General features: G+C 36.3%; 1 long non-coding RNA gene across 1 annotated transcript; it reads left to right on the top strand.

The window, feature by feature from the left end:
• Positions 1-2664: 2664 nt before the first annotated feature.
• Positions 2665-7379, top strand: LOC145794612 (uncharacterized). The gene is made up of 2 exons (XR_014334532.1): positions 2665-2801; positions 6858-7379. It is a non-coding gene; the product is annotated as an uncharacterized LOC145794612 (long non-coding RNA).
• The last annotated feature ends 10036 nt before the right edge of the window (positions 7380-17415 follow it).

Raw genomic sequence — 17415 nt, 5'->3', positions numbered from 1 at the left:
TGAAAACAAGTCCTGTTACAATTGTTACTAAAAATAATTTTTTAGGACGATTTTTTTCATGTCATTAAAAATTGACAATTAGTGAATTTTTTTTGTCATGGTCTTAATAAATTGTCGCTAAAACTTACAATTTGTGACTTTTTTTGTGACTAATTTTTCAAACTGTCGTTGAAAGTTAAAAATTAGTGACTTTTTTTTGTAATGATTTTTTAAAATTGTCGTTGAAACTTATAATTAGTGATTTGTGACAAAATTTTCAAACTGTCACTGAAAATTAACAATTAGTGACTTTTTTTAATAGTGTATGATAAAACATGTTATTAATTAACATATGACTTGTTAGACAATAAGTCCACTTAGTGGGACCTACATGTAAATCCCCTAATAAATATAGGTGTTATATAAACGAAGAGAAGAAGAAAAAAGAAAGAAAACAAAGTTATTGCAAAGAAAAAAGTATAAATTAAAAAAAAGGTTAATTACAACAAAAAAAAAAAACCCAAAGTTTCATGTTTTTTTCATTTTAAAGTGAAAAACATGTGAAACTTTGGAGTTTATTTTGTAATTAACCCTTTTTTTTAAAAAAAATGATTTTAATTTTAAAAACAATGGTTAATTACACAAAAAATCTCAAGATTTCACGTATTTTTTACTTTAAACCCTAATATTTTTCACTTTAAACTCGCTTTGTTACCTCGTACAAATAGAGATGGACGGAGAGGCAAATTAAAATATGGATGGAATTTGTCGAAATTGAAACACTGAGGTTGAAAGTGAAAAATGTGTGAAACCTTGGGATTTTATTTTATTTTATTTTATTTTTTTGAATTAACCCAAAAAAATAAAATAAAAATAACATCACAAAAATTTGTAACTTGTTTTTAGTGATAGCGTGGTGTGTACCATAATCTTTCTCAAGACAAATATCGGTTCGGTTCGGTACGGTTGGTATTTAGATAAAAATTTTCATTGAATCAATAATATTTGTTTTATTATTTTGAGCGCCAATACAAACTATTTTTTACATCAAACCGCATTGAACCAAATCATTTGTAACGATTTGATTCGATGCGATTTAATCGGTTGAGAACCTTTCAAACTTAAATCACTTTTTTGTATAGTCATTAATCTATGTAAACGCATTGAATTAGTTATTTTTCCACTACTTCAAACATATCCAATCGATCAATTTAATAAATACTTTTTAATTCTTAAATTAACAATAAATAAATACTAAAGGCCAAGAATAATAAATTAGAGTTAAGATTATATATAATAAGAGTTCAATAACTTAGGTTATAGAGATGATAAAGTTAATTAATTGAGGTTAATAATTTGTTTTTTTATTTATTTATTAATGTCATTATATTATTAGATTATATATATTACAAATACAATATATGTTGAAACGGTCGATTTTGGTTTAGTTCGGTGCACAAGGTGCTTGAATCGATACCAAATCAAAAATTGAAAAAAAATCAAATTTAAAAACTACACAGTCTGATTCTTGTTAAAAAACAGAACAAATATGACCAACTCGGTCCGATTCAATTGATTTGGTCGTTTTTTTAAAATTTTTATTACATCCCTATTGGTGATGGTAAAAACAAGGTAAAATAACTAAATTAATACACAATTATAACGCCGAATTTGGACCATTTTTAAACTTCTTCCCAAATTCATGATTTAAACACTACCTAAGCATTATTCAAACCTAGAGAAGTAGAAAAAAATAGCTTTTGCATTAAAAAAAACAAGGGTAAATTTCTCTCTTGAGATTTGAAAAAATATATAATTAAGTTCACACTTTTGAAATAATTACACTAAATTGTCTTTTAGTATGGTTAAAACAATTGGAAAACTAATGGGTAAACACCGAAATAAATAAATAAAGATAAATATACATTTTAATAATAAAAAAAAAAGAAAAAAAGAAAGAAAGATGCAATGTCATCATCTTTTATTTATACGACTAACAAATTATCAATGAAAAATGGCCTAGTGTTATGTGAGTTAAAATCTAGAGAAAAATCAGTATAATTATGTTAAAGATGTGAAATTAACTATATATTTTTCAAACTTCAAGAGGCTGAGCATAATTTATTGAAAAATAAAATAATTTAAAATGTTAAAAAGGTGATATAATCCAAATAAATATATTTATCAAATATAAGTGTATTTATTTAGTGTATTTTTAAATAACTCCTTATTTAGATTTTGTTTGAGAATAAGTTATTTTAATAATTTTTATAAAAAAATAAAAAGAATAATATGATAGTTTATAATAATTTTTTTGATTAAAATATGTAATTACTATATGGGCATTCGTACGAGACATTGCATATATGATGGCATGTGATGATTATGATGTTTGAAGCAAAGGGCAATGAGGTAATTTCAGTTAGGTCGAAATTTTTGTAAGAGCGGCAATGGGGTAAAAATAAGATTAGAGATAGAAATAAAATAGATAGATAGAAAACGGTGTGGTATTTTTTTTCTGTCAAAAACCTCTCCCCAAAAAATATCTAACCCACACAACAGTCTAGAATGTCAAGCCCGGTGGCTGAGCCTAAGCATGTCAAAAAAAAGAAAAAGAAAGTGTCAAACTCTCCTCCTCGATCCTTCTCTCTCTCTCTCTCTCTTTCTCTCTCCCTCTCTCATTTTCTCTGCTGCATGTAAACATATCTATATCTCCGTTTATCATATGAATTCTTGATCTGTTCAGAGGCTGATTTGGGACCCATTCATTCCTAGAGGATCTCCGACCACCGTCGACGAAGACAAGACTTGCCTTCTGATAGGTCAGTTTCACACATTATACTCTCTCTCTCTCTCTGGGTATTTAATTTATGCTTTTGAGTTGTGAATTGCTGCAGATTGTTGAAGAAGCCCTTCTAGAAAATTTATGCATCACTATTTCTTCAAAACTTCAAACCCTCAATTATGCGTTTATTGTACAGTATCTGTGTTTTTTTATTAAATAATAACTAGCCTATCACCCGTGCTATGCACGGAATAATTATAGATATTTATATTTATTTTAAATTTTTTTAATATATAAATTATGTTTTTAAAGATTTTTTATAAAAATAATTTAATAATCTTATCACTAACCAAAGTGTATGGAAGAAGTTAAAAATGATATTACAGTAAATATATACGGATTGTATCTATAATTATTTGTTTGAGGAGATTTTAAATGCTGATAAGGGGATTTTAAATAAATCAATAAATGCAGGTATATGGAAAAACATGTAGATTGAAAAAAAGGTTAATAAATGCTAATCAGGGGATTTTGATCAAATCAATAAATGCTAAGTTTTTTTTTTAAATTAAAAATTTAAAAAATTCAGATTGGGATATTGAACTCCCACAGGTCTTGGAGGTTAAAAATCTCCTTTTAGTTAATATATAGTATAGATTAATATATTGGTACAATAATTTATATGGTAATTGGTATACATGGCATAATTATTTTTTATTTATTGGTACTTATAGATTGGATACAGTATCTGTTTTTAGTCACCATCAAAAAAAAGTTTACTTTTTGGTAATTTACGAATACTTTTTGGGTGTGTTTGATTGGACAGACTGGATAAGGAGGGATTAGAATCCATCAGACTTGAGTCTTGGGACTGTGAATCTCCCGGACTATTTGGTTGGATTGGATATGTATCATGTGCTTGTTTTTTTATAGGATTAGATGTCTGGAAAAGACTATTTTTAATGAATCCAACGTTTGGTTGGACGGATTGGATAGAATAAATGAACAAAAGACTATTTTATCATTTTTCAATTGTTTACTAAGTAATAGCAATATTAAACATATCTTTAATATTTTAATTATTTTTAGTTAGATTAAATAAAAAATTATTTTATTTTATTTTTTACACAATCAAATAAATTTATTTTTTGTAAAATAAATAAATAAATAAATAAATAAATAAAATATCAATAAAAATTTATATTATTTTTTTAATTAAAATTTTAAATAAATTTGTTTTTAAAAATAATAATAATTAAACAATGAAATTAAATAAAACATCTATTAACATTTAAATAATGAAATTAAATAAAATATAAACAAAATTTTAAAATAAAATATCAATAAAATATCTATAAAAATTATTTAAAAATAAATAAATAAAACATCAATAAAAAGTTAAATAAAATTATTTTATTTTTAAATTGAGACATTTAAATTTTATTGAATTTTATTAAATATAATATGTAATTAAATAGTAGAGGGTCAAAATGGTCATTTCACCACCTAATTACAATAGTAAATAATCCCCCCAAAATTATCCCACACCCCTCCCTAGGATAATATAATCCCCCATATGGGGGATAAGGAGTGCGGCCGGACTCCATGTGCGGCGGACTAAAAAAAAAACAAACATCGGATTGGATTTACTGTGCGGATTACAATCTGCACAATAAATAATCCCCCTCCCCCCTTATCTCCCCTATCAAACACACCCTTTGATGATTAGAAAATTGCTTGGTAGCTGGGAGTTGGACTGGAATGTCCCGAGCGCGAAAACGACGCCATTTTGGTGTATATATATATATTTTTTCCTTCTCTCACGCTGAAACTGGTTTCAGTTTCAGAGAAACAGAGAGAAACAGAGAGCGAGAGAGCCGAGAGAAAGGGAGGAAGAGAGTAGAAGAAAACAAAGAGAGGGGGCCATGGACGGAGATCATCACAACCCAACCCACCGCCATGGACGGAGATCGCGAACCACTCCACAGCCCAACCCACTGCCATGGGCGGTGGGTTTGATTTTGATTTTGTTTTGATTGTGATTCTATGGGTTTGGTTTTGATTTTGGATTTTGATTTTGATTATGATTATGTGGGTTTGGTTTTGATTTTTTTTTTATTTTGATTTTGATTATGTGGGTTTGGTTTTGATTTTGGGATTAATTTTTAATTTTGATTTTGGGTTTGGTTGGGATTTACTTTTAGAGAATGAGAAAGTTTTGATGAGGTATTTGTAGATGGGATTTGAGATAGGAGTTGATGTTGTGATGGTGGAGCAAAAAATAGAGAAGAAGAAGAAGAAGAGAAGAAATAGGGGTGGTGGAGTACAAAATACAGAAGAAGATGAGAAGAAACAGAGGGGATGTTTGTTTGGAGAAGAGTGAGTTGAAAAGTCAAAAGGGGCCACTCGAGCCTCGACTTTTCGAGCAACCCTAGTGGGATTGGATAATTTATTAGGATAAATTATAACAAAAATGTTTGAGGCTCCTTCCCCCCAACCCCGCGCGCGCGCGCGGGAATCCTCCCTCTCATTGGTTACATTTTATTTTTCTTTTTCTTTTTTTTTCTGCTCCTTCAATCACCACCTACCACGTGTATGAGGTGGTGGGAGTGGTGATTGGAGGAGGTCTCTATCATGGCTCAAATTATAAATATATTTTTCATATTTATTTAAAATACGAATTATCTTATATGATTTAAAAAATTATAAATATTTTTTGTTAAATTTTTTTATTTAATAAAATTAATAAAAATAAATAAGTTTTTTTAACCACTCTTCTATATAATAATAAAATTATTTAAATTGTTAATCGAAATATATATTTTTGACATAATTAATTTGATAATTTATTAATAAAAAAATTTATTTGTTATGCGATTATAAACTTGAAAAGACGGGATGTAATTTTCAAAATTATATAAGGTAATTTATCTTTGAAGCAAATTTCAAGTGTGTAATTATAATTTACTCTAATTATTTTTTTTTCTTTCTTTTGCGTGTTTGGAAAATACTAAATTGTGAAAACATGTCACTTTTTTACAATACCAAAATCCTTTTTTCAAATGTTAAAAAAAGTCACTTTTTTTATTGTTTTTGTTGTAGTAATTTAAAAATATTATTAAAGCTCTCTATATTTTGGTCCTTCTAATCTAGAATAATTTAAGAAGTAAAAAATAACAAATGGAAAAATTCACAAATAAGTTTTTAAAGTCAAAAAAATTTCAAATCTTACAGGAACTTTCTCAATAATAAAAAAACAACATTTTAAGCATTTGTCAAACATATCAATCCTTTTTTTTTTTTAACAAATTTTATCCTTTAAAAATAATATGTGATAAAATAAGTTATTAAAACTAACATAATGTTAAAATTCACAAAAGTTTGCACATACTTCAAGTCAAGATTAATATTATTTTAATTTCATTTTTTTAAGGTTGCAAAATCTAAACCACTCAACCAGGGACTTTTGAGGTGTTTGAGAGTGCTGTATTTTTTTCAAATAATTTTAGAAATATTTACTACTTTCAAAATTATTCAATTAAAAATGCAATTTTCAGTGAAAACTTATCTTATAACATCCTGTAATCAAATACATACGTTACCTTAAGTAATTATCACTTGTTTTAATACTAATTTTTTTCAGACTTTGTAGACATTGTTGTAATTAAGGTGTATTTAGCTGTCGAGGAGCTTGCTATGAAGTTGAACTACATTAACTAGATTAAGTTGCAAGTGCTGAATTTTCCTAGTTTGTTAAGCGATGACAGTTGTTTGATTTAAATTTTGTCCAGAAAATCAATTTACCCCTATGTTTTATTCTGTGTGTGACTTCTGGAAACTATAGGGGTTATGTACTTATTCATGGTTAAACTGATCCTCTCCATTGCATTATGGAAGGGCTTGTTATGATTCTTTCTAAATTTAAAATATAGATAAATTTTCATGATTATTTCACAACACTTGGATGATATAATGAAGATCTTCCATTACAATGTAATAATGGAGAGAATCTCAGTCCCAAAATTTTTTCTTAAATCTTTTAATAGAACCCATAATTTGAGTTTCTTATTGACTTCATTACTTCAATGGTCAGTTCTGCTACCACTTTCATTCACTACTAGGTTTGGGAGAGAGAAGAGATGGAGTTGGAACACTTTAGCCATGAACATCCATTGATTCTCGAGGAAGAGCAGAACAATAATGGTGTAGAAGTCTCTTGTTATGTTTGTCAGCAACCAATTTCAGGTCCAACCTATAGTTGCAGGCAATGTCAGCATTTCTCTTTGCACAAAGTGTGTGCAGAACTACCAACAAAGATGGAACACCCCATGCACCCTGAACACCACCTTATCTTACTCCCAGATTTGCCTTATTCTCAATCGGCTTACAAATGCAGTGCTTGCCAACAACCTTACGAGAGCTTCACTTACAGCTGTTTCGATTGCAATTTCCAGCTCGACATATTGTGTGCCTTGTTGGTGCAGAAGATTGAGCACATATGTCACAAACACCCTTTGACTCCTCTACAGAGGCCAACTTTGTTATTGTGTGATGCTTGTGGCACCAAACACGAAGGCACATTCTATCAATGTACCACTTGCCGATTCTGGGTCAACCAAAATTGTGCTTTGTTACCAAGTACTGAAGATATTGGGCATATTAATGCAGATATTTCGCCCATGTAAATTGTTTGACATCAAAGATAAAGCTTTCCAGGTTTGATCTCTTCTTCCTCCTTTTATTATTATTAGTATTACTTTTGTTTTTGTTGTTTTTGTTGTTGTCATGTTATAATTGTTTGATTTACATTCTATTCTTAATGTTGTGATCTTAGAGAGTTGGAAGAAGAATCATGCAAAACTAAACAAATCGACCAAAAACAAAGTTTGTACTAGAAACACTTGAGCCCAATTTGATTGGTTTGGCACTGGTTGATGATGATGATGATGATGATGTCGATGACAATGATGGTAGAGTTGAAAAACTTGAGCCCGATTTGATGAGCTTGCCACTGCTTGATGAATCAATTAATCTTATTACACATTTCAAGAAGAAGATCAATTTGGAGGGGAAGAGTAATAAACTGATGAAGATTGACCATGTTAGTCATTATCATCTATTATTATTTGTTGACAATCATATCAATGATGAATCATGCACCGCGTGCAAACTACTTTTATGTGCTGGATGCACACAGCCAATCACCGCCCCATTTTACGATTGCGCTGAATGCAACTTCACTATGCATGAGTGTTGTGTTGAGTTGCCCATTGAGCTGCAACACCCGATTCACCCAAACCACCCGCTAATATTGAACAGATGGCAATCAATATATTCTGATGTACCCCTATGCCAAGGTTGCAAAATGTCTTGCAATGGGGTTTTGTTTGGTTGTGTAGCCTGTGATTTCTTCCTTGACATGAAGTGTGCTTCCTTACTAGGTACTATCCTGCATGATACTCATAAGCACTTCCTTACCCTAAGAGAAACAACTGGAGGGTTGTGTTTTGCATGTCATAAAAAATTTTATGGGGTCGGGTAAGTATGTGACATTTGCAATTTCAAGCTACACACTCGATGTGCCTTGTTGCCACGTACGGTTAGCCACAGATTTGACAAACACCCTTTCTCCCTACTCTATTTCGGCAATCTGGATGAGTGTTACTATGAAATTTGCGAGGGAGAAGTAAGCCCATTTTGTTGGTTCTATCAATGTGATGACTGCAACCGTCTCTTCATAAGGAATGCATTCATCCAGTTAGTTTCTTACCACAACGCTTTATCACACATGAATCTCATCAACACACCCTTGCTCTAAAGGAAACATGCAATGTTCCTTGTGAAGCATGTAAGTGTAACGCCCTCAAAATAAACCCACTATCTATATATCATCGACATGCAATATTTAAAGAAAACAATTCATTAATTCATTCATCAGAATATTACTAAATAAAAGCATTACATGTAACATCAAATTAAATGCCCTATGGGCTAACATCTTTCCAAGCCAACACTTGGACCAAAAAATATGAGTTCTAACTCAAATACACGTAAAGCCCTAGGCTTGAATGTTTACATGTACTAACAAATAAAAACAATTAATTAAAGATAGTCTTCAAAATCCAAAAGCCACATCCTCCCAAGCTAAGTCCTTGGAGGTAGCTTATCACCTGAACCTGAAAATGATGTTCCCATAAAGGGTGAGCCACAGCCCAGTAGAAAAAAACTAAACCAAATATAAGCATTGAATAAAGCTATAGCATTCAATAGATGGTTAACCAAGATACTCAATTATAACTTAATATAGTCTCATGACACTAATGTCTATGACATGTTTCAATTCCCATTATTATCAAAATGGCTCAGAACCTGGCCAAACTTACAACAGTGAACTATATATCATATTCACATTACTTCCAATATCAACAACACAGATGAGACTCAGGCTCATATCAAAACACTTCATACTTCCTGTTTGATACACATTTTAGTGCTGTATCAATAACATGTAAAAACACTTCAATATAATAAGCACACATAATAGTGATGCTAATGGAGTCCATCCCCTATCTCCTCCCAAACAAAATCCGATTTATAGGTCCATCCCCTATCTTTCCCTAAACTGTGGAGTACATCCCCTATCTCCTCCCAAACAATATTCATATGCAATGCTCAATCAATACATGTATTTTCTGTATTAATTCAATAGTCTAAATTTATGACTTAAACAAATTGATTAGTTTCAATTTTCCCTAATCCACATGCGATGTCTACAACAAACACGACTATCCTCCACCGATAGCCCAAAACAGTTATTTCTAGACTGGAAATAAATATATCAACAATTCAATAGGCGAGTGATTTAAATTATCCAACTACACCATTTAATCAATGAATTCCTCAATTTCATGAATTTAACCAATTCCCCAATTTCCTTAAATTAATTATACAAATTAATTTATTAATACAACTAGGGTCTTTCCCAAAATTACTAAAGTACTCCCAACATATCAAAATACCAAAACTTAGAACAAAACTTATAAGATGGAGTAGGAAATCCCTACCTTGAAGAAAATAACCCGAATGGAGAAGACAGAGATGAAGACCCAAATTCCAAAATGCTCCAAACAACCAAACGTTCAGATTAAATGGAAGCTCTCGACTCACTCTATCCTTTTAATAAAGGATCTGGGGTAGAAACACACTCTAAATAGATCAAACCTAAGAGAGAAGGTGAGTAGAGGGAGAGAAAAGTCGGACCTAGGGTTTTGGAATAAAAAAGAGGATGAAAAACTGATTAAAAACCCGCTGCTGCCTATTTAAACTGGACAGGCTCGCTCGAGCGAAGACTTTGTCGCTCGAGCGACCAGACACAAGAAAGCCTCGCTCGAGCGAAGAAAAGCTCGCTCGAGCCAAGGATACACTGCTTCAGGTCTATACTAGACGCAATCGCTCGCTCGAGCGAAGGAAAGCTGGCTCGAGCCACTAGACACAAAATACAACCCTCGCTCGAGCGGCCAAGTACTCGCTCGAGCGACCAAGTACTCGCTCGAGCGACCAACCCAAAAACTGGACAGCAACACTTAGTTTCTGAACCCAACCAACCTAAAATAAACCTGCCCAACACATCCTATAACTCCAAATGAGAAAATAAAGGACGACAACAACAATTATACAAATGACAGAATCTACGGAACCTAAGTCCGGATACCATAATCAAATGGGAAAAGACCGGGGTCGCTATAACCTCCCCCCCTTAAAAGAATTTCGTCCCCGAAATTAAGTATAAGTTTTTGAAAACAGGTTGGTTTTTTTTTTTTTTTTTTTTTTTTTTTTTTTTTTTTAATATGACAATTCAATAGTAAACAACTTGACCCAATACTGGTCATTTCATCTCTTATCAAGAAGCATCTCATAATGTGTATATAAAACAACATATATTACAATCCGCATCAGTATTATGCATTTTTCCTTTCAATTTCAACAGTTTTCAATATCATATTCAATTTCATGACAGAACTCTAATTCAACAATATATTCACCATATTCAAGTTACTAAACTTCCATTATGAGGCAAGTTCCAAAATATTTCCATTAACCAAACATTCTCAATGTTTCACAACTTAAGACATATGTAAAGCTCTTAAGTTCAACAATATTACAAAATCTAAATACAAGATTACACACCGAGAAACATGTCCGGGTATTTCTCGCAGACTTCTAACTCACGTTCCCAAGTGGCTTCCTCCACTCCGTGATGCTTCCACAGAACTTTCACCAAAGGAATGGTTTTGCCTCGCAAAACTTGGTCTTGCCTATCCAAGACCCGAACCGGTCTCTACTCATATGAGACATCCTCGTCAACCACTAAATCGGTCCAATCCAAAACATGTGATGGATCTGGCTCATACTTCCGAAGTATACTCACATGAAACACGTCATGTACTCCGGACAACTGCGGTGGTAAAGCTAAACGATAAGCAGCCTCGCCAATCCTCTCAAGGATCTCAAATGGACCAATGAACCGAGGGGACAACTTCCCGCTCTTCCCAAACCTCATCAATCCCCGTCTGGGTGATATCTTCAGAAAGACATGATCGCTCACCTCAAACACCAAAGGTCTCCTCCTACGGTCAGCCTAAGATTTCTGACGACTCTAGGCTGTAACAAGTCTCTTACGGATAAGCTCAACCTTCTCGGTCGTTTCCCTCACCAACTCCGGACCCAATAGAGGTGCATCACCCACCTCGGCCCAACAAACAGGAGATCTACACGGTCGGCCATACAAGGCCTCAAACGGTGCCATACCAATACTAGACTGGAAACTGTTGTTGTAGGCAAACTCCACCAACGGCAAGTGCCTCTCCCACGACCCACTAAAGTCTAGAACACAACCCCGAAGCATATCCTCAAGGATCTGAATAGTGCGCTCGAACTGCCCGTCAGTCTGAGGATGATAAGCCGTGCTAAAGGTCAACTTAGTGCCTAAGGCACTCTGCAAACTCTGCCACAACCTGGCAGTAAAACGAGGATCTCTATCTGAGACGATCGTCACTGGGACCCCATGCAACCTCACTATGTCCCGAATGTACAAGTCGGCAAGATGGTCTACCGAATCTCTCATGCGCGTAGGAATAAAGTGCGCCGACTTAGTCAACCGGTCTACACCCACCCAAATAGCATCACTACCTCGCTGCGTCCTCAGAAGACCTACAACGAAGTCCATAGTGACATGCTCCCACTTCCACTCGGCAATAGGCAAGGGTTGTAACAAACTCGCTGGCCTCTGATGCTCAGCCTTCACTTGCTGACAAGTAAGGCACTTAGACACGAAAGCTGCCACATCTCTCTTCATACCCTGCCACCAAAACTGGCGACCCAAATCCTGATACATCTTAGTGCCTCCCGGATGCACCGCAAGGCGTGAATGATGAAACTCTCGGAGTACCTCCTCTCGACAAGACTCCGGCACAAACAGACGGTCTCGGTATCTCACACTCAGGTCGGGATACACCGTCAAACCCTTCTCAACTTTCCCACCGGAAATCTTCTCACGGAGGGATTCTACCTTAAGGTCACCCCTCTGAGTCTCTAACACTCGAGTCACAAGTGTAGGCTGTGCAACAACAGAAAACAAAGCCGCAGCCTCAACGGATTCGCCCAGAAGTAAATCAAACTCCCCAAGTGCACCCAACATCTCCCATTCCTGGATGGCTATACTAGCGATGACACCAACAGATTTCCTGCTAAGGGCATCGGCCACCACATTGGCCTTTCCTGGATGATAATGCAACTCGAAGTCATAATCCTCAATAAACTCCATCCACCTCCTCTGCCTCAAGTTCAAGTCTTTCTGTGTAAACAAGTATTTCAGACTCTTATGATCTGAGAATACCTCGAACCTCTCACCATAAAGATAATGCCTCCAAATCTTCAAGGCACATATCACAGCTGCTAACTCTAAATCATGCGTAGGGTAATTCTTCTCGTGAATTTTCAACTGACGTGAGCCATAGGCAACTACTTTCCCTTCTTGCATCAACACACAACCCAGACCCTCTCGTGAGGCGTCACAATAGACTGCATAACCCAACCCTCTCTCCAGAATAATCAAGACTGGAGCGGTGGTTAGTCTAACTTTCAACTCCTGGAACGACTTTTCACAAGTCTCACTCCATACAAACTTGACTCCCTTCCGAGCCAATCTAGTCAAAGGTGAAGCTATCCTGGAGAAATCCTTCACAAACCGGCGATAATACCCAACTAACCCCAGAAAACTGCGGATCTCAAACACACTCTTAGGCTGTGCCCAATCTTGCACTGCCTCAGTCTTGGATGTATCAACAGACACTCCTTCCCCAGTAACTACATGGCCTAAGAACTTGACCTCTTCTAGCCAAAACTCACACTTCCCAAACTTAGCATAAAGCTTATGGGCTCTAAGTAACTCAAGCACCACTCTCAAGTGTTCCTTGTGCTCCTCCTCAGAAGGTGAATAGATAAGGATGTCGTCCACGAAGACGACTACAAAACGATCTAAAAATTCCCGGAATATCCGGTTCATCAAATCCATAAATACTGCCGGTGCATTGGTAAGCCCAAATGGCATCACCAAAAACTCATAGTGGCCATACCGCGTACGGAATGCCGTCTTCGGAATATCCTCCTCCCTGACTCTCAACTGATGATAACCCGATCTCAAGTCTATCTTCGAGAAACAACGGGAACCCTTCAACTGATCGAACAGATCATCTATACGAGGCATAGGGTACTTATTCTTAACCGTAGCCCGATTCAATTTCCGGTAATCTATACAAAGTCTCAAAGCACCACCTTTCTTTTTAACAAAGAGGGCCGGTGCTCCCCATGGCGAAACACTAGGACGTATATAGCCTTTATCTAGCAACTCCTGGAGTTGGATCTTCAACTCAACTAACTCAGCTGGGGTTATTCACCCAAAAAAAAAAACTCAGCTGGGGCAAAACGATAAGGTGCCATAGAAATCGGCGCCGTGCCGGGCACTAAGTCAATAGAGAACTCAATCTCTCTGTGAGGTGGCAAACCAGCAAGGTCCTCGAGAAAGACGTCCGAATAGTCACAAACCACTCTTGGCAACACAGTCTGGGTCTCATTACACTCACCATTCTCAAAGCTAGCGAGTAGACCACTAAGCTCACTCTGCCCTCGTAGATCAAACCCCGGTGGCAAAACACTACCAACCCGGTCCCCCAGAAAATGAAAACATTCCCCGCTCACGGTACAACAAGTGACCCTCTGGCGGTAGCAATCAATTACTGCCCGGTATGACGATAACCAGTCCATACCCAAAATAACATCAAAGCCCTTCATGGGCATAACTACAAAAGGAAACGGAAGTCTATGATCGGCGACCTCTATATCACAACCCCTGACACCTTGTTTCAAGATTAATTCACCCCCAAGAGGTGACACTACACAAATAGGAGATGCTAACTGCGCTAACTCCAACTCCAAAATAGATGCAAATGCAGCAGACACAAAGGAATGAGATGCACCCGTATCAATCAAAACACTAGCAACCGAGTTGCAAAACAAGAAGGTACCTCTCACAACTGATGGTGCCGGCACAAGATCCTGCGCGGTAACAGCGTACACGCGCCCAGACGACCTCTGATCAACCTGCTCACCCCTAGGAGCATAAGATTGCTGCACCGACTGGGACGATGAAGCCCCCTGATTGGCCCTCGAGGCCTGACCCAACTGAGCTGGCTGCTGACCCTGAATCTGCCTCAAACCAGGTGCACTAGGTGTGCCACCCAACTGCGGGCAATACCTCTTCATATGCCTTGGCTGACCATACTGATAACACGAGAGTGGCTGGCCTCTACCCTGACTCTGGCTCTGAGATCGAGCCGAAGATGATGCTGCTCTCTGCACTCCTCCCCTCTGAGGACAAAGTGGAGACTTGTGGCCCAGCTGGCCACACTTGAAACAGGTAATGTCTCCCTGACTGCCTTTCCCTGAACTAGCACTCGGCACAGGAAAAGTCGATCTAGAAAAGCTACCCTAAGACTACTGAGGATTAAAACCCTTCTGTTTCCTACCATCACTCTGACCATCCTGACTCCTCTTGGAGCCCTTCTGTCCTTCCTCCTCTTCCTGCATCATGATTTCCATGTGGGCTGCAGCATCAACCATATGCCCATAATCCCGAATCATAGTTCCCCCAACTCGCAGCTTGAGGCCACGCCTCAACTTCTTCTCAAACTCGATACAACGGCGTTCCTCAGACGCCACCAACTCAGGTGCAAACCTGGACAAGCTAGTAAATGCAGCCTCAAACTCGGCCACTGAAGAACTCGACTGCTTAAGCTGACAGAACTGGTCTCTCAGCTTCTCCCTAACTGCTGGAGATAAGAACCTCTCCTGGAAAGCATTCACAAAAGCCTCCCATGTACCTCCTATACGACCTTTAGTGAACTTCCACCACTGACCCGCATCTCCCTTCAGCTGGAAAGATGCCAAAGTCACTTTCAACCCCTCGTCTTTGATGCCAAGCATCTCAAACGTCTTCGTTGTCTGTTCGAGCCATTCATCTGCCTTAAGCAGCTCTTTAGGATCACCCACAAATTCATTCGGGTTAGACCGGAAGAACTCCTTCTTCAGAAAGGAAGGTCCTGCATCCGCAACAACAACTCGAGCTTGATTCTCAGCTCTGAGAATGCCTACTGACTCCCTGAATGCCCCTGTTATCTCTCGGGCTAGAGCGCCCATAGTCTGCTGACCTACTGGTTCGGCCACATTGGCCTGGCCAATTCCCTCCTGAACTGCCAGAATCTCCCTTGGCACAGGCACCTCCTGCCTACCCGGCCTACCACGCCTACCGCGTCCTCGTCCTCGTCCTGACATCCTAGTAAAAGGAAACAAAGACGTTAGCACATTAATAAATGTGCCGAAGCTAAACACTCGCGTCCTAATGCATTGGACAACAATAATTCATTCCACGTAAGCACATAATCATATAAGCACCTACGAATTTCATTCCTGGATGATGATAATCCCGAAGCGTTACTATAGTTCCGATTGGAAGCAGCATTGATCAAGTGCCTTTCCAACAAGACTACTAGAAACTCAAGGGTCCAATCAATATCCTAGGAACTACATTCCATACCCACATAGTAACATAAACATGTTATCATGTAAGCATATAACAATACACTAAGTCTCTATCAAACGAGACGAACCCATTGTGATACTAATCACTTCCCACGTACCCAAAGTATTCAAACCTGGTACGCTCTGATACCAAGTTCTAACGCCCTCAAAATAAACCCACTATCTATATATCATCGACATGCAATATTTAAAGAAAACAATTCATTAATTCATTCATCAGAATATTACTAAATAAAAGCATTACATGTAACATCAAATTAAATGCCCTATGGGCTAACATCTTTCCAAGCCAACACTTGGACCCAAAAATATGAGTTCTAACTCAAATACACGTAAAGCCCTAGGCTTGAATGTTTACATGTACTAACAAATAAAAACAATTAATTAAAGATAGTCTTCAAAATCCAAAAGCCACATCCTCCCAAGCTAAGTCCTTGGAGGTAGCTTATCACCTGAACCTGAAAATGATGTTCCCATAAAGGGTGAGCCACAGCCCAGTAGAAAAAAACTAAACCAAATATAAGCATTGAATAAAGCTATAGCATTCAATAGATGGTTAACCAAGATACTCAATTATAACTTAATATAGTCTCATGACACTAATGTCTATGACATGTTTCAATTCCCATTATTATCAAAATGGCTCAGAACCTGGCCAAACTTACAACAGTGAACTATATATCATATTCACATTACTTCCAATATCAACAACACAGATGAGACTCAGGCTCATATCAAAACACTTCATACTTCCTGTTTGATACACATTTTAGTGCTGTATCAATAACATGTAAAAACACTTCAATATAATAAGCACACATAATAGTGATGCTAATGGAGTCCATCCCCTATCTCCTCCCAAACAAAATCCGGTTTAGAGGTCCATCCCCTATCTTTCCCTAAACTGTGGAGTACATCCCCTATCTCCTCCCAAACAATATGCATATGCAATGCTCAATCAATACATGTATTTTCTGTATTAATTCAATAGTCTAAATTTATGACTTAAACAAATTGATTAGTTTCAATTTTCCCTAATCCACATGCGATGTTTACAACAAACACGACTATCCTCCACCGATAGCCCCAAAATAGTTATTTCTAGACTGGAAATAAATATATCAACAATTCAATAGGCGAGTGATTTAAATTATCCAACTACACCATTTAATCAATGAATTCCTCAATTTCATGAATTTAACCAATTCCCCAATTTCCTTAAATTAATTATACAAATTAATTTATTAATACAATTAGGGTCTTTCCCAAAATTACTAAAGTACTCCCAACATATCAAAATACCAAAACTTAGAACAAAACTTATAAGATGGAGTAGGAAATCCCTACCTCGAAGAAAATAACCCGAATGGAGAAGACAGAGATGAAGACCCAAATTTCAAAATGCTTCAAACAACCAAACGTTCAGATTAAATGGAAGCCCTCGACTCACTCTATCTTTTTAATAAAGGATCTGGGGTAGAAACACACTCTAAATA

This window comes from Camellia sinensis, chromosome 7, assembly GCF_055761805.1.
Source record: "Camellia sinensis isolate YWXY chromosome 7, ASM5576180v1, whole genome shotgun sequence".
Taxonomy (NCBI): Eukaryota; Viridiplantae; Streptophyta; class Magnoliopsida; order Ericales; family Theaceae; genus Camellia; species Camellia sinensis.
Note: the sequence above shows the minus strand (reverse complement) of the source record. Positions and strands in the feature narration are given on the sequence as shown.